At 38.3% G+C, this 26,130-nt stretch overlaps 1 pseudogene; it reads left to right on the plus strand.

The window, feature by feature from the left end:
• The first annotated feature begins 18,651 nt into the window (after positions 1–18,651).
• LOC124086879 (U1 small nuclear ribonucleoprotein C-like) lies at positions 18,652–24,930 on the plus strand (annotated as a pseudogene).
• The last annotated feature ends 1,200 nt before the right edge of the window (positions 24,931–26,130 follow it).

Raw genomic sequence — 26,130 nt, forward strand, 5'->3', positions numbered from 1 at the left:
ACACAGATTGCAGATTCACATCAGTTACACATCCATTGATTTACAAATTGCCATACTAGTGTCTGTTGTGCTCCGCTGCCTTTCCCATCATCCACCCTCCCCCCTCCCCACCTCTCCCCTCCCCTCCCCTCCTCTCTCTCTACCCCCTCCACTGTATAACCCTGAGGGTCTCCTTCCATTACCGTGCAATTTACCTTCTCTCTCCCTTTCCTTCCCACCTCTCATCCCTGTTAAATGTTAATCTTCTTCTCCTGTTCTTCGTCCCTACTCTGTTCTTAGTTACTTTCCTTATATCAAAGAAGACATTTGGCATTTGTTTTTTAGGGATTGGCTAGCTTCACTTAGCATAATCTGCTCTAATGCCATCCATTTCCCTGTAAATTCTATGATTTTGTCATTTTTTAATGCAGAGTAATACTCCATTGTGTATAAATGCCACATTTTTTTTATCCATTCGTCTATTGAAGGGCATCTAGGTTGGTTCCACAGTCTTGCTATTGTGAACTGTGCTGCTATGAACATCGATGTAGCAGTGTCCCTGTAGCATGCTCTTTTTAGGTCTTTAGGGAATAGACCAAGAAGGGGAATAGCTGGGTCAAATGGTGGCTCCATTCCCAGCTTTCCAAGAAATCTCCATACTGCTTTCCAAATTGGCTGCACCAATCTGCAGTCCCACCAGCAATGTACAAGTGTACCCTTTTCCCCACATCCTCGCCAGCACTTGTTGTTGTTTGACTTCCTAATGGCTGCCAATCTTACTGGAGTGAGATGGTATCTTAGGGTGGTTTTGATTTGCATTTCTCTGACAGCTAGAGATGTTGAGCATTTTTTCATGTACTTGTTGATTGACTGTATGTCCTCCTCTGTGAAGTGTCTGTTCAGGTCCTTGGCCCATTTGTTGATTGGGTTGTTTGTTCTCTTATTGTCTAATTTTTTGAGTTCTTTGTATACTCTGGATATTAGGGCTCTATCTGAAGTGTGAGGAGTAAAGATTTGTTCCCAGGATGTAGGCTCCCTATTTACCTCTCTTATTGTTTCTTTTGCTGAGAAAAAACTTCTTAGTTTGAGTAAGTCCCATTTGTTGATTCTAGTTATTAACTTTTGTGCTATGGGTGTCCTATTGAGGAATTTGGAGCCCGACCCCACCGACTGTAGATCGTAGCCAACTTTTTCTTCTATCAGACGGCGCGTCTCTGATTTGATATCAAGTTCCTTGATCCATTTTGAATTCACTTTTGTGCATGGCGAGAGAAAGGGATTCAGTTTCATTTTGTTGCATATGGATTTCCAGTTTTCCCAGCACCATTTGTTGAAGATGCTATCCTTACTCCATTGCATGCTTTTAGCCCCTTTATCAAATATAAGATAGTTGTAGTTTTGTGGATTGGTTTCTGTGTCCTCTATTCTGTACCATTGGTCCACACGCCTGTTTTGGTACCAGTACCATGCTGTTTTTGTTACTATTGCTCTGTAGTATAGTTTGAAGTCTGGTATCGCTATACCGCCTGATTCACACTTCTTGCTTAGCATTGTTTTTGCTATTCTGGGTCTTTTATTTTTCCATATGAATTTCATGATTGCTTTCTCTATTTCTACAAGAAATGCCATTGGGATTTTGATTGGCATTGCATTAAACCTATAGAGAACTTTTGGTAATATCGCCATTTTGATGATGTTAGTTCTGCCTATCCATGAACAGGGTATATTTTTCCATCTTCTAAGATCTTCTTCTATTTCTCTCTTTAGGGTTCTGTAGTTTTCATTGTATAAGTCTTTCACCTCTTTTGTTAGGTTGATTCCCAAGTATTTTATTTTTTTTGAAGATATTTTGAATGGAGTGGTTGTCCTCATTTCCATTTCAGAGGATTTGTCGCTGATATACAGGAATGCCTTTGATTTATGCGTGTTGATTTTAAATCCTGCCACTTTGCTGAATTCATTTATTAGCTCTAATAGTTTCTTTGTAGAGCCTTTTGGGTCTGCTAGATATAGAATCATATCATCTGCAAATAGTGATAATTTAATTTCTTCTTTTCCTATTTTTATGCCTTTAATTTCTTTCGTCTGTCTAATTGCTCTGGCCAGTGTTTCGAGAACTATGTTGAAGAGAAGTGGAGAGAGAGGGCATCCCTGTCTTGTTCCAGATTTTAGAGGGAATGCCTTCAGTTTTTCTCCATTCAGAATAATGCTAGCCTGAGGCTTAGCATAGATTGCTTTTACAATATTGAGGTATGTTCCTGTTATCCCTAGTTTTTCTAGAGTTTTGAACATAAAGGGATGCTGTACTTTGTCAAATGCTTTTTCCGCATCTATCGAGATGATCATATGGTTCTTATTTTTAAGTCTATTGATGTGGTGAATAACATTTATTGATTTCCGTATATTGAACCAGCCTTGCATCCCAGGGATGAATCCTACTTGATCATGGTGTACAATTTTTTTTATATGTTTTTGTATCCGATTCGCCAGAATTTTATTGAGGATTTTTGCATCTAGGTTCATTAGAGATATTGGTCTGTAGTTTTCTTTCTTTGAAGTGTCTTTGTCTGGTTTAGGTATCAGGGTGATGTTGGCCTCATAGAATGAATTTGGAAGTTCTCCCTCCTTTTCTATTTCCTGAAGTAGCTTGAAAAGTATTGGTATTAGTTCTTCTTTAAAGGTTTTGTAAAATTCTGCTGTATACCCATCGGGACCTGGGCTTTTCTTAGTTGGTAGTCTTTTGATGGTTTCTTCTATCTCCTCAATTGATATTGGTCTGTTTAGGTTTTCTATATCCTCCTGACTCAATCTGGGCAGATCATATGACTTAAGAAATTTATCTATGCCTTCACTATCTTCTAATTTATTGGAGTATAAGGATTCAAAATAGTTTTTGATTATCTTCTGTATTTCTGAAGTGTCTGTTGTGATATTGCCTTTTTCATCCCGTATGCTAGTAATTTGAGTTCTCTCTCTTCTTCTCTTCACTAGCATCGCTAAGGGTCTGTCGATTTTGTTTATTTTTTCAAAGAACCAACTTTTAGTTTTGTCAATTTTTTCAATTGTTTCTTTTGTTTCTATTTCATTAATTTCAGCTCTGATTTTAATTATTTCTTGCCTTCTACTTCTTTTGCTGTTGTTTTGCTCTTCTTTTTCAAGGATTTTGAGATGAAGTATGAGATCATTTATTTGTTGGTTTTTTCTTTTTTTAAGGAATGAACTCCAAGCAATGAATTTTCCTCTTAGAACTGCTTTCAATGTGTCCCATAGATTCCGATATGTTGTGTCTGTGTTTTCATTTATCTCTAAGAATTTTTTAATTTCCTCCTTGATGTCTTCTATAACCCATTGATCATTCAGTAACCTATTGTTCATTCTCCAATTGATGTATGCTTTTTCCTTCCTTCTTTTATCGTTGATTTTCAGTTTCATTCCATTATGATCAGATAAGATGCATGGTAATATCTCTACTCCTTTATATTGTCTAAGAGTTGCCCTGTGACATAATATATGATCTATTTTTGAGAAGGATCCATGTGCTGCTGAGAAAAAAGTGTAACTGCTTGATGTTGGGTGGTATACTCTATATATGTCAATTAGGTCTAGGTTATTAATAGTGTTATTGAGTTCTATAGTTTCCTTATTCAACTTTTGTTTGGAAGATCTGTCCAGTGGCGAGAGAGGTGTGTTGAAGTCTCCCATGATTATGGTGTGGTGGTCCATTAGACTCTTGAACTTGAGAAGAGTTTGTTTGACGAACATAGCTGCACCATTGTTTGGGGCATAAATATTTATGATTGTTATGTCTTGTTGGTGTATGGTTCCCTTAAGCAGTATGTAGTGTCCCTCTTTATCTCTTTTGATTAACTTTGGCTTGAAATCTATTTTATTTGATATGAGTATGGACACGCCTGCTTGTTTCCGAAGTCCATATGAGTGATATGATTTTTCCCAACCTTTCACCTTCAGCCTATGTATGTCTTTTCCTATCAAATGCGTCTCCTGTAGGCAGCATATTGTTGGGTCTTGTTTTGTGATCCATTCTACTAGCCTGTGTCTCTTAATTGGTGAGTTTAAGCCATTAACATTTAGGGTTATTATTGAGATATGGGTTGTTCTTCCAGCCATATTTGTTTATTTCTGTTACTAAACATTGTTTGTTTTCCTCTTTGATTGTTTCCCCCCCCTTTACTGTCCTACCTCCCACTGTTGGTTTTCATTGTTATTTTCCATTTCCTCTTCCTGTAATACTTTGGCTAGGATGTTTTGAAGAGATGGTTTTCTGGCTGCGAATTCTTTAAACTTTTGTTTATCGTGGAAGGTTTTAATTTCATCCTCCATCCTGAAGCTTAATTTCGCTGGATACACAATTCTTGGTTGGAACCCATTATCTTTCAGTGTTTGAAATATGTTATTCCAGGATCTTCTAGCTTTCAGAGTCTGTGTTGAAAGATCAGCTGTTATCCTGATTGGCTTGCCCCTAAATGTAATCTGCTTCCTTTCTCTTGTAGCTTTTAAAATTCTCTCCTTATTCTGTATGTTGGGCATCTTCATTATAATGTGTCTAGGTGTGGATCTCTTATGATTTTGCACATTCGGCGTCCTGTAGGCTTCTAGGATTTGGGATTCTGTCTCATTCTTCAAGTCTGGGAAGTTTTCTTGTATTATTTCATGGAATAGACTGCTCATTCCTTTGGTTTGGAGCTCTGTACCTTCCTGTATCCCAATGACTCTTAAGTTTGGTCTCTTAATGTTATCCCATATTTCTTGGATGTTCTGCTCATGGTTTCTTAACAGTCTTGCTGAGCTGTCTATGTTCTTTTCCAGTTGAAATACTTTGTCTTCATTGTCTGATGTTCTATCTTCTAAGTGTTCTACTCTGTTGGTAGTATTCTCCATTGAGTTTTTAAGTTGGTTTATTGCTTCCTGCATTTCTAGGATTTCTGATTGCTTGTTTTTTATAACCTCTATCTCCCTGTATAGTTGATCCTTTGCTTCCTGGATTTGTTTGTGTAATTCGTTGTCGAAGTGATCTTTCATTGTCTGATTTTGCTGTTTAATGTCTTCCTTGATACTCCAGATCATCTGAAGCATGTATATCCTGAATTCTTTATCTGACATTCCATCTGCTGCAGCTGTTACCTCTTCTAAAGTTGCGTTGACCTGCATTGCTTGTGGTCCTTTCTTTCCTTGTCTTTTCATACTGCTTGCGTATCTTTCCTGCAGGTGCGGGCGGCGGCTCTGCTCTCTCCTTATTCCAATTGGGGTGTCGTGGCTACCACGCCGGCAGGTCACTGGGCCTGTTCTGGGAGCTGGTGGCGGCTCTGTTCTGCCCCTACTCCAATTGGGGTGACGTGTCTGTCGTACCAGCAGGCCACTGGGCCTGTCCTGCTGGTCGGTCGCAGATCTGCCCACCTTTCGGGCACGAGTGGAGGCTCTGCTTTGCCCCTACTCCAATTGGGGTGTCGTGACTACCCCGCCTGCAGGATGCTGGGTCTGTTCCTGGCAAGGGAGGCGACTCTGCTCTGTCACTACTCCAATTAGGGTGGTGTTTGTACCCCGCCGGCAGGCTCCTGGGCCTGATCCGCCGGTCTGTTGTAGGTCTGCCTACCTTGAAGGCGCGGGCGGCGGATCTGCCCTGCCCCTCCTACCACGCCTGCGGACCCCTGGGCCTGATCTGCAGGTTGATCACTGGTCTGCTCACCCTGCGGGCACGGGTGGCGGTTCCGCTCCACCCCCACTCCAATTGGGGTCACGTGACCACCACACCGGCAGGGCCTGATCCGGGCGTGGGATAAGGATCTGCTCTGCCCCTACTCGAGTTGGGGTGACGTGTGTACCACACTGGCAGGCCACTGGGCCTGACCCGCCAGGCTGTCACAGGTCTGTTTACCTTGCAAGCGCGAAGGGCGGCTCTGCCCTGCCCCTCCTACCACGCCCATGTACTACTGGGTCGTGGGTCTGCCCACCTGGCGGGTGTGGGTGGCGGCTCCGCTCCGCCCCCTCTCCAATTGGGGTCACGCGGTCACCACGCTGGCGAGCCGCTGGGCCTGCTCCGGGGGCTGGCGGCGGCCCGGCTCCTTCCCTCCGGCTCGAGGACAAATTGAGGAGACTCGGGTGACTGAGCCTCACCCCCCTTACCAGAAGACCAACTGCTTATGTCACCGCTGGTATTGATGAAGATCTCTCCTCCACCGCTTTCTGATGACATCAGATCTCTGCCATGTTGGTATCCTATGCGAATGGCAGCATTTCGTTCCCCTTGCCAGGCAACCCAAGCAATGGGTGAGTCCTGACCTGCCCTCAGCAGGACCCGGACCGAGACACAGTTTCCGCGGGCTCCTAGCCCCGGTCCAGGGAAGTTCCGGGAGCCGGAACTCGGCCGCTCCGTGCTCGGTGTAAGCTCCTATAAGTGTAGGCTCCAAGAAGCAGCCCCCGCGGGCTCAGTTCCGGGAGCCGGAATTCGGTCGCTTAGTGTTTGGTGTATGCTCTGATACTAGCAGGGTCCAAGAAGCAGCCTCCGCGGGCTCCGCAGCCCTGAGCCAGGGCGGTTCCGGGACGGTTCCGGGAGCCGGAACTCGGCCGCTCCGTGCTCGGTGTAAGCTCCTATAAGTGTAAGCTCCAAGAAGCAGTCCCCGCGGGCTCAGTTCCGGGAGCTGGAATTCGGCTTCTTGGTGTTTCGTGTTTGCTCTGATATTAGCAGGGTCCAAGAAGCCTTTCCTTCCTTCTTTTATCGTTGATTTTCAGTTTCATTCCATTATGATCAGATAAGATGCATGGTATTATCTCTACTCCTTTATATTGTCTAAGAGTTGCCCTGTGACATAATATATGATCTATTTTTGAGAAGGATCCATGTGCTGCTGAGAAAAAAAGTGTAACTGCTTGATGTTGGGTGGTATACTCTATATATGTCAATTAGGTCTAGGTTATTAATAGTGTTATTGAGTTCTATAGTTTCCTTATTCAACTTTTGTTTGGAAGATCTGTCCAGTGGCGAGAGAGGTGTGTTGAAATCTCCCATGATTATGGTGTGGTGGTCTATTAGACTCTTGAACTTGAGAAGAGTTTGTTTGACGAACATAGCTGCACCATTGTTTGGGGCATAAATATTTATGATTGTTATGTCTTGTTGGTGTATGGTTCCCTTAAGCAGTATGTAGGGTCCCTCTTTATCTCTTTTGATTAACTTTGGTTTGAAATCTATTTTATTTGATATGAGTATGGACACGCCTGCTTGTTTCCGAAGTCCATATGAGTGATATGATTTTTCCCAACCTTTCACCTTCAGCCTATGTATGTCTTTTCCTATCAAATGCGTCTCCTGTAGGCAGCATATTGTTGGGTCTTGTTTTGTGATCCATTCTACTAGCCTGTGTCTCTTAATTGGTGAGTTTAAGCCATTAACATTTAGGGTTATTATTGAGATATGGGTTGTTCTTCCAGCCATATTTGTTTATTTCTGTTACTAAACATTGTTTGTTTTCCTCTGTGATTATTTCCCCCCCCTTTACTGTCCTACCTCCCACTGTTGGTTTTCATTGTTATTTTCCATTTCCTCTTCCTGTAATGCTTTGGCGAGGATGTTTTGGAGAGATGGTTTTCTAGCTGTGAATTCTTTAAACTTTTGTTTATCGTGGAAGGTTTTAATTTCATCCTCCATCCTGAAGCTTAATTTCGCTGGATACAAAATTCTTGGTTGGAACCCATTTTCTTTCAGTGTTTGAAATATGTTATTCCAGGATCGTCTAGCTTTCAGAGTCTGTGTTGAAAGATCAGCTGTTATCCTGATTGGCTTACCCCTAAATGTAATCTGCTTCCTTTCTCTTGTAGCTTTTAAAATTCTCTCCTTATTCTGTATGTTGGGCATCTTCATTATAATGTGTCTAGGTGTGGATCTCTTATGATTTTGCACATTCGGCGTCCTGTAGGCTTCTAGGATTTGGGATTCTGTCTCATTCTTCAAGTCTGGGAAGTTTTCTTGTATTATTTCATTGAATAGACTGCTCATTCCTTTGGTTTGGAGCTCGGTACCTTCCTGTATCCCAATGACTCTTAAGTTTGGTCTCTTAATGTTATCCCATATTTCTTGGATGTTCTGCTCATGGTTTCTTAACAGTCTTGCTGAGCTGTCTATGTTCTTTTCCAGTTGAAATACTTTGTCTTCATTGTCTGATGTTCTATCTTCTAAGTGTTCTACTCTGTTGGTAGTATTCTCCATTGAGTTTTTAAGTTGGTTTATTGCTTCCTGCATTTCTAGGATTTCTGATTGCTTGTTTTTTATAACCTCTATCTCCCTGTATAGTTGATCCTTTGCTTCCTGGATTTGTTTGCGTAATTCGTTGTCGAAGTGATCTTTCATTGTCTGATTTTGCTGTTTAATGTCTTCCTTGATACTCCAGATCATCTGAAGCATGTATATCCTGAATTCTTTATCTGACATTCCATCTGCTGCAGCTGTTACCTCTTCTAAAGTTGCGTTGACCTGCATTGCTTGTGGTCCTTTCTTTCCTTGTCTTTTCATACTGCTTGCGTATCTTTCCTGCAGGTGCGGGCGGCGGCTCTGCTCTCTCCTTATTCCAATTGGGGTGTCGTGGCTACCACGCCAGCAGGTCACTGGGCCTGTTCTGGGAGCTGGCGGAGGCTCTGTTCTGCCCCTACTCCAATTGGGGTGACGAGTGTACCACGCCGGCAGGCCACCGGGCCTGATCCGCCAGTCGGTTGCAGGTTTGCCTACCCTGCAGGCGCGGGCGGCAGCTCTACTCTGCCCGTACTCCAAATGGGGTGACGTGTCTGTCATACCAGCAGGCCACTGGGCCTGTCCCGCTGGTCGGTCGCAGATCTGCCCACCTTTTGGGCACGGGTGGAGGCTCTGCTCTGCCCCTACTCCAATTGGGGTGTCGTGACTACCCCGCCTGCAGGACGCTGGGCCTGTTCCTGGCAAGGGAGGCGACTCTGCTCTGTCACTACTCCAATTAGGGTGGTGTTTGTACCCCGCCGGCAGGCTCCTGGGCCTGATCCGCCGGTCTGTTGTAGGTCTGCCTACCTTGAAGGCACGGGCGGCGGATCTGCCCTGCCCCTCCTACCACGCCTGCGGACCCCTGGGCCTGATCTGCAGGTTGATCACTGGTCTGCTCACCCTGCGGGCACGGGTGGCGGTTCCGCTCCGCCCCCACTCCAATTGGGGTCACGTGACCACCACACCGGCAGGGCCTGATCCGGGCGTGGGAGAAGGATCTGCTCTGCCCCTACTCGAGTTGGGTGACGTGTGTACTACACTGGCAGGCCACTGGGCCTGACCCGCCAGGCTGTCACAGGTCTGTTTACCTTGCAAGCGCGAAGGGCGGCTCTGCCCTGCCCCTCCTACCACGCCCATGTACTACTGGGTCGTGGGTCTGCCCACCTGGCGGGTGTGGGTGGCGGCTCCGCTCCGCCCCCTCTCCAATTGGGGTCACGCAGTCACCACGCTGGCGAGCCGCTGGGCCTGCTCCGGGGGCTGGCGGCGGCCAGGCTCCTTCCCTCTGGCTCGAGGACAAATTGAGGAGACTCGGGTGACTGAGCCTCACCCCCCTTACCAGGAGACCAACTGCTTATGTCACCGCTGGTATTGATGAAGATCTCTCCTCCACCGCTTTCTGATGACATCAGATCTCTGCCATGTTGGTATCCTATGCGAATGGCAGCATTTCGTTCCCCTTGCCGGGTAACCCAAGCAACGGGTGAGTCCTGACCGGCCCTCAGCAGGACCCGGACCGAGACGCAGTTTCCGTGGGCTCCTAGCCCCAGTCCAGGGAAGTTCCGGGAGCCGGAACTCGGCCGCTCCGTGCTCGGTGTAAGCTCCTATAAGTGTAAGCTCCAAGAAGCAGCCCCCGCGGGCTCAGTTCCGGGAGCCGGAATTCGGCTGCTTAGTGCTTGGTGTATGCTCTGATAGTAGCAGGGTCCAAGAAGCAGCCTCCGCAGGCTCCGCAGCCCTGAGCCAGGGCGGTTCCGGGACGGTTCCGGGAGCCGGAACTCGGCCGCCCCGCGCTCGGTGTTCACTCCGATAAGATCAGATTCTAAGAAGCACCCAGGCGCTGAACCCTAGCAATCTGTCTGCAAGCCGCAGGCGAATTGCAGCCTGAAATTACCTGTTCTATGGTTGAATGAGCTGCGGTCAGTCGAAAACAGGTATGATGACGTCAGTTTACCAACACGGTGGCTGCTGGCCTCCTCTGTGGTCTGACCGGTGTGGAGAACCGAGATGGACCGCTTCCTTCCCCCGTCTCGAACCCAGAATTCAGCCCTGAGTGCGGTGCTTGCGCGGCTGGCAGAAACTGCAGCACTGTAACCCTGCGTCTCTATCCCATCGCGCGTTGCAGACTCTAGCCGCGGGGCGATTTGCTGAATAAGCAGTTTTACCCTCCGTGCGACAAACCTCTCGCGTTTGAGTCCCCGTAGCCGATCCTCGTGCGATGGAAATCCTTCCTCCAGGTTCCGGCGCACCCCACTATTGCTGGAAATTCCTAACAAGATATCCTTTAGCCGTCCTGACTTGTCATACTCCCACACAGTGAAGCAGCACACAGGGGTAATGCACTCCCCTCACCGCCATCTTCCTTTCCAAATAGTTTTCTTTAGCTTTGTGTGAATCATACAAGATACATGAGTTGATTAATATTTATGATGGTATTCTGTCACAGGTTGTATAATTTACCAAAAAAGTATGATTGCCAATTCATAGCCTAAAAGTTTTAAGCCTTGGCAAAGACAATTTTGAATCATTTATAACTGCTAACGATGAATAATAGCAAAATCTTAAAGAAGTTTGTTTTTGATGGTGTTTTAGCTATATTGGATCAATACCTGGATTTATTAGAAGTTTAAAACAAACTAATGTTCCTTGCTTTATTCCATTATATAAAAATTCACCGTGTATAAATATTGAAGATATTTGTGCTCAATTTTCTAAAGTAGATCCTATAAAAGTGATCTAGCTACACATGCAGATGTACATATAAATGATATAAATCACTGCAGGGTAAAAAAATAATAAAAAGGTATATAATAAACTTAATGATCTTATTTACTTTGCCAATGTTCATTGGTTGAGATCTGAATTACAAAGATTTACTGTTCTGTTTTATCCAGAGATAGTGTTCACGAGATAGTCAATATTGGAAGATAAAAAAAATGGCAGTACAATTTAATTTCCTCATCATATCACATTACCAATTCAATTAAATCTGAGTTTCTGAAAAAGGAAAAGGTGGTTTATGACCTAGAAGAAGTTATGTTGAAATTAAAATTTCTTCTCATATAACAATGCTTTAATACATTTTTGAAATATAAAGCAATATGGAGAAAATTTCATTGTAATTATCAGGACTATGTAAACTGACTGCCAAAATTGTAAGAAAAACTTGAAGAATGTTTTGTTGACATTGAAGGAGTTTCTTTTTAACTTAGGCAGTAATCTTTGAAGTTACTAACAGATGATGAGAGCTGACACAAGTCAGTGACTGTTTTTAATTTAAAAATATGTGCTTTCGATAGTGATGTGTTGTTCTTCATAAATTAAAAAAAAAAAAAAAACAAATGACTTATTTTTTATGTTTAAGTCAGATTTGATTCTCCTTTAATTGACCATTCTACTGAGATCCATTCATTTACTGGCTTTGATATTTATTTTTCATTTCTTCTCTGTAAAGTATTACATTAAATATGTTTTGTAGTGCTGGCTTGTTGTTTATAAATTCTTTTAGTTTCTGCTTATTTTGTGTGTACCTGTGGTAAGAACACTGAAGATCAATTATCTTAGTAAATTCCAAGTATCTAATACTGTCTTATCACCAGGTTGTACATTGGAACGCAGAACTTACTCATCCCATGTAACTAAACATTTATCCTCTTTAACCAACATCTCCCAATTTCCTCCATATTGTGTCCTGTAAAAACCACCATTCTAATTGCTGCTTTTATAAACTTTATTTTTCTTATTTTTGGTATCGGGAATTAAACCCAGGGATGCCTAACCTCTGAGTCACATCTCCTTTCTTACTTTTTTTTAAATTTTGGGATAGGGTCTCGCTAAGTTGTGTAGGGCCTTACTTACTATGTTCCTGAGGCTGGCTTTGAATTTGCATTCCTCTTGACTCAGTCTCTTGAGTCGCTGGGATTACAAGCATGTACCACCACACCTAGCTGCTTTTATGAATTTGACTATTTTACATTTCACATGTGATATCATGCAGTATTTATCTTAGTACACTTAGTATAATGTCCTCTACATTGACACAATTTCCTTTTCTGATGCTGAATAAAATCTATTTTTTGTATCAATTCAACTTATCAACAGATACTTCATTTCCATACCTTTGCTATTATGAATAATGCTGCAAGGAACATGAAACACAGATATCCTTTTGAGATACTGATTTCACCTCCTTTCCATATAAAACCAGGAGTGGGGATGCTGGGTTAGAGGATAATTCTGTTTGTCATTATTTTTTGAGTCACTGTCATACTATTTTCCATATGGTTGTACTAGTTTACATTTCTACCACAAGTGTGCAAAGGTTCTTTCTCTTCATTCTTTCTAGCACTTGTTATCTTCTGCTTTTTTGGTCACAGCCATTTTAACAGGTGTGAGATAATATCTCATGGGTTCTGATTTGCATTTCCTTCATAATTAATGACATTTTCATAGGATTATTATCTATTTTATGTCTTCTTTTGAGATAAAAAGACACTCTAGTTTCTTAGTTCTTCTTGTGTAGTTATTTGTCTTTTTGATATTGATTTCCTTATGTATTTCTCATACCAAAACTTTGTCACATCTATTTTCAAATATCTGAAAATATATGCAAATAATTTCTCCTATTCTGCAGGTTATCACTTCACTTTATTATTTTTCAAAAATTTTTGCTGCAGAGAATTTAAAGTGATCTACAGATTCAGTGCAATCCCTGTCAAAATCTCAAGGGATTTCTTTACAAAAACAGGAAAACCATCCTAAATTTGATGTGGAATCACAAAATACTGTGAATAGCCAAAAGAGTCTTGAGCATGAAAAAATAAACCTGGAGTTATTTATCACACTTTCTGGTTGTAAAATATATTACAAAATTACAGTAATCAAAATAGCATGGTATTGCATAAAAATAGACACACAGATGAATTTGATAGAAAAGACAGTCCAGAAACAAATCAGCTCATCTTTAACATGCCAAGGACACATAATGGGGAAAGCATAGTCTCTTTGATAAATGCTGGGAGAACTGAAGAATGCAATTCTTGTTTTCTTGCAAACTATGAAATTGGACTCTCATCTGGTACTCAATTCAAAGTGGGTTAAAGACTTAAAAGACCTGAAACTATAAAATGAGTGGAAGAAAACTGATGTTGGTCTAGGCAATGATATCTTTTTTTAATATGACACTAAAAACAGTGACAACAAAGCAAAAATAGGCAAGAGGGATAGAATCACAATAAACTATGTTCTTAAAAATTGATGTAATCCATAAGGATTACAGGTGCTCACTTGTAATCCTTATGGCTCAGAAGGCTGAGGCCAGAGTGTCACAAATTCCAAGCCAGCCTCAGTAACTTAGCGAGACCCTGATTCTGAGTAAAAAATAAAAGGGACTAGGGATGTGGCTCAGTGGTTAAGCACCCCTGGATTCAATCCCTGGCACACACACACACACACACAAAAGAAAAAAAAAATTCATTTAACTTGTTTCTTGTTACTGTTTTCATGTGGTGCCTAGGAAGTTTTAGATTACAAATGAGGTTCACTTATTTTTTTAGATAGCATTGATCTATAATAAGTTAATTCCTTTAATCTTCAGATAAAAGATGCTTTAAGTTATCTCTAGGATTTCTATTAATACTTGCATTTTAGTAATTTTTCTCTGGAAAAATCGTTTATTTCAAGAAATTTACAAAAATATAAAGAATCAAAAAAAAATGAAATCACCCTTAGATGGACTCAGAAATACAATGAATATTTTGAGGTGTTTTCTTCAAATCTTTGTTCATAATTTTTTTCCTATTTCTCTTTCCCTCTCTCTCCCTCACTTCCTCCCACTCTCTTCCATTCTACACGCCAAAAAATTAAAACAGAGCACTACTTTTTTCCAAAAAATATCTGAGCCAGTGAAAAGAAATTAAAAGTAAATCTGTAGCCAAGAAAACATTTGAGAAGCAATGCCATTTTGGGTTTTAAAAGCAGAATATTCAGTTTCTGCTCTATGCAAAATACTATCAAGAAAATGAAAAGTCAAGCCACGGACTGAGAGAAAAAGCATTGTTCTTCAAAGTATACAAAGAACCCTTGAAACTAAATGATAAGGAAACAATCAATCCAATTTACAAACAGTTCAGACATTTACTGATACCCCATTGCAGAAGATATATACATGACAAATAAGCATGTGAAGAGATGCTCCACATTGTATGTCACAGAGAAATCTGTATTAAATAAAAAATGAATTGTCACTATACATCAATTAGAGTGGTGAGACACTGACAATACCAAATGCTGGCAAGAACGTGGAACAAGAGACACTCTCATTCTTTGCTGCTAGTGAAAATGATACAGGAACTTTTAAGGCAGTTTGGTGGTTTCATACAAAACTAAGCGTACTCTTACCATCTTATCTAGCAACTGCTCTTCTTGGTGTTTACTCAATGCAGTTAGAAACCTATGTCTACACAAAAACCTTTGTATAGATGCTTATAGCATGTTTATCTGTAGTTACCTAAACATGGAAACAACAAAAACATCCAATGGTAAGTGAATGTATAACTGTTGGCACATCTAGATAATGGGTTATTCTTGAGCACTAGAAGGAAATAAGCTATAAAGGCTTGAAAATACATGCAGGTAACTTAAACACATATTACAAGGTGAAAGAAGCCAATCTGAAAAGGCTAAATACTGTATGATTTTAACTATATAACATTTTTAAAAAGGACCAACTGTGGAGACTTAAAAAGATCAGTGGTTGTCAGGAGGAGAGAGAATCACGAACAGAGCCTAGAGCAGTTTTATAGCAGTAGAACTACTTTGTATGATACAATAATGGTGGACATGCACCTTTATTCATATCCAGAGCATGTACAATACCACAGTGAAACCACAGGTAAACTATGGGCTCTGGGAAATAACTATGGGTCAGTGCAGTTTCATCAGTTGTAACCAATACTCCACTCCTATGAGGGATGTTGATAATGGAAGAGGCCATGTGGGTCCAAAACAGGAAGAATGTGGGCCGTCTCTATACCTTCCACTCAATTTCACTGTGACCTTAATATTGGTCTAGAAAATGAATTCTACATTTTTATAAGAAAGACATTATATTATTTTTCTGAAGTTAGATAAATGTTTATTTCTGCAGATTTTTCTCTTCAGAAGTAACAGTTAAGGAGTTTTGAGATGTTCTATTTAAGCCTTTTGTAAGCTCTTTATAGAGAAAATGGCTACAGTTAAATAATTTAAACACACTTATGCAATGCTAGCTCCTTTGAAGAATATTGTCTTTAAGCAGATCATAAATCTCATAGTTAAGAAAGATGTATTTCAAGTAATCATTCACATATTTGAAAAGCTTTACTTTATTATCACTATACCTACCAATTGATGGAATATGAATGAAATGTTTATATGTAGAGTATACTACCATGTGCCTTTTATATCTTTCCTTTTCATTCACTCAACTGTATATTAGGTTTTGAAATAAAAGTAGTTTCAAATAACTGTTAGGTACTGTGCAATGATTTTTAAAAGTTAAGTTTGTGCATTGTGATATAGGTGCTATCACACAAGAACTTCTAATAATTTCTGCCTATTTTGAAAAGTCTAGATTGGAAGGTAACTTTGAAAATGAATTAACGTGTAGGTACCTCATATATTTCCTCCTTATGTGTTTGAAGCTTGCATGAATTGACTCATTCCCTCCATGTTGAGTTTCAATCAGGAATTTACAAATCTAAAATGAAGGCTTATCAGTAACAAACCACAGGCACTGACACTTGTCCCTACAGTAGAGCTTATGCTATAAAACCATTGGAACATAAACTTTAATTGACAACAACAGTAGTATCACTTAGAAACAAGTTATTCACATTATGAGAAATCAACTATCCAACTATTTCTTCACTTCATCTATCCAAAAAACATAGCCCCTCAAGCTGAGTGATTTTCAGGTTTAATGCATATTTCAACATAAAAAAATGCATCCTCTTTCTCTATATGTTGCTTTTTGGACTAACACACAATTATGGGTTTATGAACTATCTTTTCTTCAAGGTATGTGAATTGTTATGGATCCAAGTATTTAAATAGTTCATCTTTCTCATGTTTTTGGTTATCTGACTAAAGTATAACCATAGCATAACTGTGACTTTATTAAGTATTCTGTACCTCCATAGCTAGAAAGAAATGGAAAATTTTTCCTTTAGGTTTTATTTATTTTGTTGTTTAAACATGATTAATTCCATGCATTTTATCAGTATATTCTATTCTATAGAAGATGCTAATTTTATATTATATTGAATCCAAAGTTCGTGTTTGTGGCCTTTTCTGTCCATTTATTGCTTGGCGTGCTGCATCAACAAGAAGTGATAAAGTTTAATTACATTTATGAAAATGAACCTAAAACTATTATTACTTTATACAAGTTCTAATGACAAAAACACTTTAAATTGAACAACAAAATCTTACCAGTGAGTCATAGCACTAGCAGCATGCAAAGTAATAGAAAGGAATTCTTATTTATTAGAACAACATTTGCCCTCATGGTACAGAAAAATTGATTATCCTTTCCTGATTTGTTTGTTTTCTCCATGCTCTATGGGGTCATTACATAGCTTCTATATAATTCTTTAACTTGTTATTTCCCAATAGCAATAGAAACAGCAATTACTTTCTTCAATGACAAAAATGATGATGACTTAAAATGTAATCAAATAATAGAATTGATAGCATTTAAACTCCCAGAACACAGACTTTTTAATATAATGAAAGAGTCATATATTAAATTTCAAATAAATAAGAGAAGTGAGTTCTTTTATTTGATTTGTGTACATGTGTTTTGCAGAAGGTTTTGGAGGGAACCCACTGAGAAGGAATTTGGACAATTTGTTCGTGACTTGCAATATTTTATCCCTTCTTTCTGATCAATTCATACATTTTTGTCTTAGTCTTATTCAGAAGTTAAAATATATGACAAAATAGGGATTTCCAGAATCCCAGTTTTAGAAAGGGAATAATATCTCTTGTAATACTTGGCATACAGTGTTCAATAGCATGTACTCTGCAAATACTAAGGACTGAGAAAATTTAGTCTCTGGAGTCAGGCAGACATGGATATAAAATTTGTCTTAAATACTTACCTGCTCTTTAGCCTCAGGCAAGTTTCTTAGGTGTGGCTGATATTTCTTATAAAAATTCCATAGGATTTTTATAAACATTAAGAAAATATGTACAATGCAAACTTAACACAAAGCCTAATTAATAGAAGATATTAAGTGCAGGTTAGTGTTTATCACTTTATGATTAATATTACCTTTCAATCCAAGTAGGCATTCAATGCATTCAATAGATATATTCATCATGAGTATTATTCATCCACCTCTCAAGGATATAAGCACAGTACATTCCACTCCATCCATTCCTACCATTCTTCCAAAAAGGATGATGCTTCCACTCTGAGATTTATACACTTATAAGTGTCAGCAACAAATCCATTTCTAGCATATGTGGTAAGTGTAGAGGGAACATACAGGAATCTTGGGGCGTAAGTACTAATCTGGTATTTGGGGTCTAGGCAGCGAAGACTGCTGACAGCAACAAGAAATTAGAATCTCTGCCTCATTCCTTCACAGGAGTTGAACTAGCATGAGAGCATCAGATTGGTGAAGGAGCCCCGATCCTCCTCCACACATTTTTAGGTTAAAAGTACCAATACTCAAATGTACCCCATTTTCAAATTACAGCTAATTATGTTTGAATAATTCTGGGAAAAAACCCCACCAAAATACCAGTGGATTTTGCTGTAACCGAATTCGATCTACAACATCTAAGAACTTCCTTAGAATGTATTGTGATCATTAGGAACAATCTTAGACAATGAAGAATGCAAAGAATAAAGAATATCATATAAAAATAAAGAATGTGTTATCATAGTATCCTCATAAGAAAAAGAGATTTCATATGGAGTATATTTGTAATTTCTTGTTTTTTCTTTCTGAGGCACACAGATGTGTTCTTGATTAAATTTACTAGGTAATTTATTGCCATATGTTTGAGTATCAGTTTAAATCTGTTTATTATCAAAATAATTAGACACAATCACTAAAAACAGAAATAAGAAGAGCAAAGAAAAACAGGGTTGTTAACACAAAGCTTTTTTTAATAACATTTCTTTCCCTTATTTTTCATGACTCATGCAAAGGAATGTATGATGCCTGCTAAGTAATAAGGAGAAAAATGCTGAATGAGGAGGCATAACATGCAGAACAAAGATGAAGCCAAAAAACATGCAAAAGTGAAAATTTTAAAATGAGAAAGTGGATAGAGAGGAAAATGGGAAGCTAGACATTTAGAAGAGATCTAAAACTAATCAACAATGGAAACAAAGGAGTTGGCATGGTGGTGCATACCTGTAATCCCAGCAGCTCAGGAAGCTGAGGCAGGAGGATGGCAAGTCCAAAGCCAGCCTCAGCAATTTAATGAGGCCTTTAGCAATTTAGCAAGACCTTGTCTCTCAATAAAATACAAAATGGGGCTGGTAATGTGGCTCAGTGGTTCAGTGCCCCTGAATTCAATCCCCAGTATGCCCCCCACACCAAAAAAGGAACGGGGGATATCTTAGAACCTTAGTAGAGAGCTAAGGTAAATAAGAAAGTAGCATGAAAATAAAGAAGGAATGAGACATTCTGAACAAAACAGATGAAAATTTTAGCAATTTGAACCACATACTTTTACTCATATGGAGATGATTAAAAAGTTTATCTTATAGAAGAAATTGAATAGTGATGACTAGAGACTTAGAAGCTGAAGTGAGAAGGGGCGAAAAAGGAGGTTGAACACAGGACACTAAAATACAGTTAGACAGAAAAAAATAAGTTCCAGTGTTCCAGAGCATAGGAGGATGACAGTTTTTTACAAAATGTATCACAAATTTATATAAAGAACTAGAAGACTTTGTAGGTGCCAATACTAAGAAATTATAAGTGTTTAAGGAAACAAAAATGCTATTTACCCTGATTTGGTCATTACACAATGACCATATCAAATGATCATTTTATACCCCATAAATGTATACTAGTGTTTCAAGTAAGAGTAAATTTTAAATACAGTTTACAATTTTAACAATTTGAAAATAAAGCTAAAATCAAAGAAAATAGTAATAAACTACTGTCTGAAAAAAAAAAGACTAAAAGAAGACTTAAGTAGACCAAACTAAATTTTTCTTAAAATAGACTTATGTGAAAGTATGCACTAAAATTATGAATAGTAAAAAATTTCTCCAGATAAAAATCAGGGTTGTAAAAGGAAACTACTCCAGGGAATAAAGAGAAGTCTAATTATAGCCACTGGTACTTCTTAAAAAAGGGCTTTTGCCCTTTATTAATGCCTGCTGCCAAGTCATGAATAGCTAGGGGGTGGTGGATACCGTCAAGTGGCTTTGTGTGTGTGTGTGTGTGTGTGTGTGTGTGTGTATGTGTGTAGTAACACAACACAGGACAAAGGATGTTCCAGAATTATCCAAGGGTCAAACAAACAATCTTTCTATTTGGATATAAGAGAGAGTCAACACTGAAAGGCACCCCAGTGATAATGATACAAATGATAGTATGTATGCCTTTGAAGAATGACAGATACAAGAGAAAGGCTTAAATTGTTTTTTTAAGGATAACGTAAAGTTTGGAGAAATACCCCCTCAGAGTGTTTCAGAGAGGCTCTACTTAGAGGGAGTAAAGAAGAGTGGTTAAGAATAATAATTAGATCAGAGCCCAGCTTGGAATCCAGGTGCTGCTACCCAGATGATTCATAATGAGCAAAAAGCTTAACCACTGCATCTAAGTCTATGCATCTATAAAATGGGAATTTAGGAGCTGTTCTGAAGACTAAATACTGTATTCAATATAAATAACTTGGCACAGTGCTTGGTACATACATAGTAAGCACTGAAGCACTCCTTCTGTGCCTATTATAGATAAAACAGAACAAACATTTAAAAAATCTTGGCAATGATTATAAGATAAATAAAATTTAAAAGTCTGAATAAAAGTTATCACAAATAAAATCATATTTTGATAAATATCCCATAATTTTTTGCAATGAAATTATTTTCTTTGAGAAATTTAGAATCAGTGCATTTAGAGGTTTTTCTATAGTATATTTATACATGGTCTACTTACAGAAATATAGGTCAAAGACAAGGATTATGAATGAATGACATTCTAATGACTCAAAAGTAAAACTCTGGGGTATGAAAGGGTATAGTTGATTGCATGCAAAAGCATCTTTGGGCACACATCCTTCTTTATTTCATAAATGACTTTGAACAAAAAATTGGATTTTGGTTTCTACCTTCTAACCATAGGGAGAAGTGCGACTTTCTGCTAACAGTCTATGTATGTCTACCAGGTTAAAAAAATAAAATACTTGGGGCTGGAGTTATGGCCCATTTTTAGAGCGCTTGCCTAACCCATGTGAGGCACTGGGTTTGATCCTCAGCACCACATAAATAAATTAATAAAGATATTGTGTCCATCTACAACTAAAAAATTATTTAAAAAATAAATAAAATATTTGATTTCTAAAGTATAAATTTCAAAATAAGTAAGTAAATGCAAATAATTTAAAAATCAAAGTTCTAAATAATGATATACTATATAGAAATTCTGTGATGGTAAAAAATATTTGTGACTCAGCTAGAAATTTAGTTGATCTATGTCATCCCTCCCACCGTACAAAAGATTGAAATCTAATACCAACACTTAATTTTGAATGTATACAGTATAAACCATAAGGTACTATAGATTTAATAATACATGAGATTTATTTTATTCTAATCACCAAATATTTTAAGTTTTACCATTTATCCTCTTAATCATTAATATCTGCTCTATTGAATTCTAATTTCTATTTTAATCTTGGCTTAAATTTATATTGTGGTTCTTTATCAGTTTATTTAATGTGTAACCCATAGATTTTCACTTTTTTTTTGTCTGTTAGATTTTTAAGGCAACATATTGTCTTTTGGTGCTGGAGGCATATCTGTAATCCCAGGGTCTGAGGAGCCTAAGGCAGGAGGATCACAAGTTTGAAGCAAGGCTCAGCAATTTAGTGATACCCTGTCTCAAAAGAACTGGGAATGTTATTCAGTAGTTTGGTGGTAAAGCACCCCCGAGTTCAATCCATAGCACACACACACACACACAAAAAAAATCCTTTGTGCACAACTATAACTATATCGCATACTTTCTAATTCATAGTGCTTTCATTTTTATTAATTTCTATATATTCTGAAATCTTGGCTTGGGTTTCATCTTTTTAAAAATGTTTATCTGCACTTGATAATGTCAATATGCGAATTCTCATTCTATGAAGAAGATACTATCTTCTGTCTTTTGCACTGTTTTCATTTAAATGCAGGACAATGTCATTGTCATGCACTGCTCATTCAGGCAGATGTGCAGACACATGCTCTGGAACACACATGCTCTCTTCAGTTCCTACACAAGCCTTCATTCCGCTTTGCCTCATTCACCAGTTGCTTGGAGGGACCTAATACAAGGCTCCTGGGTTCCTGGGCCAGGCAGGCAAGGAAAATGAGCAAAGCTATGGAGCTGGAGATTACATTGTACTGGAGAAACCACGCCTCCTATGTAAAGGGTGCCCTACTACTCATCTACAGCCCAGGATTCCACATGAGAATGTGTGTTCATCACTCTCAGATCTTTTGAAAAAAAAAAAATAGCCCAAACTTTGAAGTCTCTCAATTTTTATAGATTGAAAAATTTGAAATAATTGCCAAAGAAAACACAGTGTCTAATAAAGAAAAAATATGTCTGAGGATTGAACTTGACCTGCAGCTGCCTACTTTAAGTTTTCTGATGTTTGTTTTGTTTTGTTTTTCTCAGAGTGACACACCTGATGGCCTTTTTCCCTGGCTGTTTATTCCTCACTGGGTATAATGAGAGACTAGAGGCAGTTGACAGCTCTCTTTGTATTTACCAGATATAAATTTTTTAAATGTGAAGTCTAGAGAGAAGTTTTGAATCAAAGCAAGCAGTAAAATGGAGGAAAGAAATCAGGAGATTGGGCAGGGTAGGATAGAGAGCAATGATATTAGTCAAATTATATATTGTTATATAGTATACATATACAGATATGTAACAACAAATTCAGCCACTATGTACAACTTAACATACCAATAAAAATATGGGAGAAAAATGTTTGGTATATTTTTACTATTTTAAAGAAACTTATTATATTATTAAAGTAATAATCATAAATTTCAAGATTTTCAGAGTTGTAACTTTTTCAGATAATCCAATAGCTTTCAAGGGTAGTGTTTAATTAAATAATATCACCATGAAAATAAAAATAATCTCAGAACAATAAAGATATTGCCACTTGATTTCGTCTACATCCATTTATAATCCCTACTTGTTGCTCTAGCCATTTTGCCTTTGAAGATGTAATATTAATTTTAGTCCTATTTCAAGAGAAGAAAATAAGCACTTCTATAATGTAGACCAAAATCAGCCAATAATTAGTAAAGGACTAAATAGCAAATCCTGTAGAGATTATATGAGCTCTCCTACAACTATTCCAATATATCAATGTATGAATACATCATTGTATGAAAGCAGCAAAGACAGCCTATCTGTGAATGGCATGGCTGCATTCCCGTAAGACTTCATGTGCTAGTAAAATTTGAATCGCACATAACTTTTATAAGTCACAAAATATTATCATTATTAATTATTCAAACATGCAAAAACCATCTCAGCTCATGGATCATACAAAAAAAATAGGCGATTAGTTAGATTTGTCTCAGGTCATCATTTGCTAATCCCTACTTTTAGAGCATATCATTCTCAATACGAAGATATGTGGAATACAAAATTACTTATGCATTCTTGATAATTTTATATTGCCAAATTAATAAAGTGGCTTAGCAAGCAAACAATCAGTATAGAGGAGAGGATTGCTTGAAAAAACATTTTATACTAAAGCAGGTAGTCCGAGAAGTTCTCCATCTCCCACATACAAGCAAATCACCTACAAACTGCTCAAATAGTCCAATCAAATTCACAATCAAGCAAATATATTAAAGTTCCAAGATTGCTAATGATTTCTCCAGTTCTAACATTATCCAATTGCCCTTGAAGATATGTAGCTAACCATCTACATTCTTGTGACATACTAGAAACAGATAAATGCCAGGCACTGTCATGGTCATTTCCCATCATACAGCCAGCACATAGATGGACACATTAATAGTTATATTTTTCTGGTTCTTCCCTTTGAAAATATTCCAAAGAACACCTGGAAAATGTATTCATTGAATGCACTAGTGAGTTTATTTTTTCAATTTCTTAAAGAAACCATCATTATCATTGACTGTCTTAGCAATTAAAAACCATGCAATTAAGTAAATGTATTTTGTATAATTTTTAAAGGTTGTCTATATTACCAAGGCATTACAAAGCCTCTTATCATTTTTCTTATGTATCTCTAGCTCAAGTGATACCAAGACATTCCTTTAGCAAAGAACTTGCATCCAAAACAAATAACCTCTGAGAGGAATGAGAGTCAGGATGAAATTATCCAACAGGATGATGAATGGTGACTGAGTATTTTTGAGCATTTTCTTCAACAGATTTCAGATATTTCATCTGTCCTGAAAATATATGAAACTGAGAATATTAGATCAAAAGATCTTTGGTAAATGTCTTCTTGAGTAATGAATTCCAGGGTCTGGACTCAGCATTTTATACCTAGGGTTATTTAAGGTTTTCAGGAATATATAAAATAGAGAACTAAGCTGACCTTCTCACTTAGAAAAAAAGAATGAATGCATTTCTGTTGTGTTTCAGAAAAAAAAAATCCTACAAACCTCATGGGCTTGTGCTAAGTAAATTGTATAGCTTAGTTAACATTATTGAAATTCCAAAATTAAGGCATGATTAAATAGTCCTGAAGTATAGAATTTTGTTTTTAGTAAACATCAATTTTGTCTTAATTTTTCTTAATATTGTGAGCTATTTAATGAAGATTCAAGAGGAATTCTTGTCTTCTTTGGGCAATTTATTGATTTTACAAGACTTTTCAAAATTAGATGTCCTTTTAGTGTCTAACTCATAAGATTTCATGTCCAGAAAGTAGGAACCTCAGAAGAATTTGTGATTATGTGCTGGTAGTGGTGGGTGTTGTTGGTGTGTGAATTTTGTCTTCATGGCCTTTTACTTAGACATCTAAATTATATAAAGAGAAATGAAGAGCCAAGTAGTCAATGGCTTGTAGAGCAACATGTCAAAGTTTTATTGTGATTACTACAGGACTCTCCATCTGTGAGAAAGACTCATTGGAAACACAAAAAATGGGAAAGACTGCTATCAGAAATGAATGGAAAAGCAGGCTTGGAGACTGATTGACAGACCAACGGCTATATTTCAACAAGGAAAGATACCTCCTAGTCCATTCTCTGTACCTCCTCCAGCAGGTATTATGATCCTACATCCCCCTAGCTTACCAGGTCTTCCTTGCCTTGATATGATGCCAGCACTCCATATTGGAGGCTCTCCTTCTGGGATGATGCTAGTGAAATCTGCTCCCAGAATGAGGCCACCCATAGGAGGCCAAAAATGCCAATGATGCTTGGGACTCCAATGATGAGACCTCTTGCTCATCCCATGATGGTACCCACTGGGCCAGGAATGACATGACAAGACAGATAAGGATAGAGGGGAGCCACTTTCTTTCAGTTTCATATTACTTGTTCTACTTCACCAGGAGATCATGTGTTGACAGTATGACAAAGACTTGCTGCTCACCATTTCAATCAAAGAGAATAGTTTCAGTGGGGAGAAGTTGGAAACAAAAGGTACAGTTTTCATTTGTATTGTGAAATGTGAAAATAAAGTCATCAGGTCTTTTAGAAAAAGTAAAAAAAAAAAGAGGGAGAGGGAGAGGGAGAGGGAGGGGGAGAGGTAGAGGGAGGGGGAGAGGTAGAGGGAGGGGGAGAGGTAGAAGGAGAAGGAGAAGGAGAAGGAGAGGGAGAGGGAGAGGGAGAGGGAGAGGGGGAGAGAGAGAGAGAGAGAGAGAGAGAGAGAGAGAGAGAGAGAGAGAGAAATGAAACCGTTTTCAACAGGGAAAACAAAATGTTGAGATTCTCCACCCAAAATTGTCATTGATCATTACTCCTTAGATTAACCAGCCACAAATATGAAGATATTACTAATAACATTATGTAAGTCAAATTTAAACATTTTCGCCTTTGAGAATTCATAGACAACCTTTCTCAAATGGTTCACCTGAAAAATAGATCAGATCATCTATGCCATGAAGAATCCATGATGTAGTATTCTAATGATTTTTTTTAAACGTCTCTTTTTTTAGTATTTACTTTTTAGTTGTAGTTGGACACATTACCTTTATTTTATTTATTTTTATATGGTGCTGAGGATCAAACCCAGGGCCTCGCACATGCTAGGCGAGTGCTCTACTGCTGAACCATAATCCCAGCCCTTAAATGTCTCTTTTTATCTTCACATTCTTTCATAATACTTAGACTTGTCATTTAAGAAATTTTCCACAATGTCACGTGAGTCTGGGAACAGTTTCAATCATATCTAACTCTTGTTATAACAACTTCCTACTACTTGGGGACACTCTGTTTGGGATAATTAAGACACAGTGAAATTAACCCATATATAATAAGATCAATTCTTGTCTACTTGCCATTTAGCCTTAAAACACAACTTTTAGAAATTTAATTGACCAAATTCAACTGAAAAATATATTTTATGAATAGCATGTTGTGTTAAGGGAGAAAGACCTGAAACTGAAGTCAAAAGGAAGATTTTAGTGCTGGCTCTAACAGTAATTAAAATACAATCTTCAGTCAATCTTCAAATGTTTGCTTC

This window comes from Marmota monax, unplaced genomic scaffold (assembly GCF_021218885.2).
Source record: "Marmota monax isolate L192 unplaced genomic scaffold, Marmota_monax_Labrador192_F-V1.1 WCK01_AAM20220418_F8-fsc00139, whole genome shotgun sequence".
NCBI lineage: Eukaryota > Metazoa > Chordata > Mammalia > Rodentia > Sciuridae > Marmota > Marmota monax.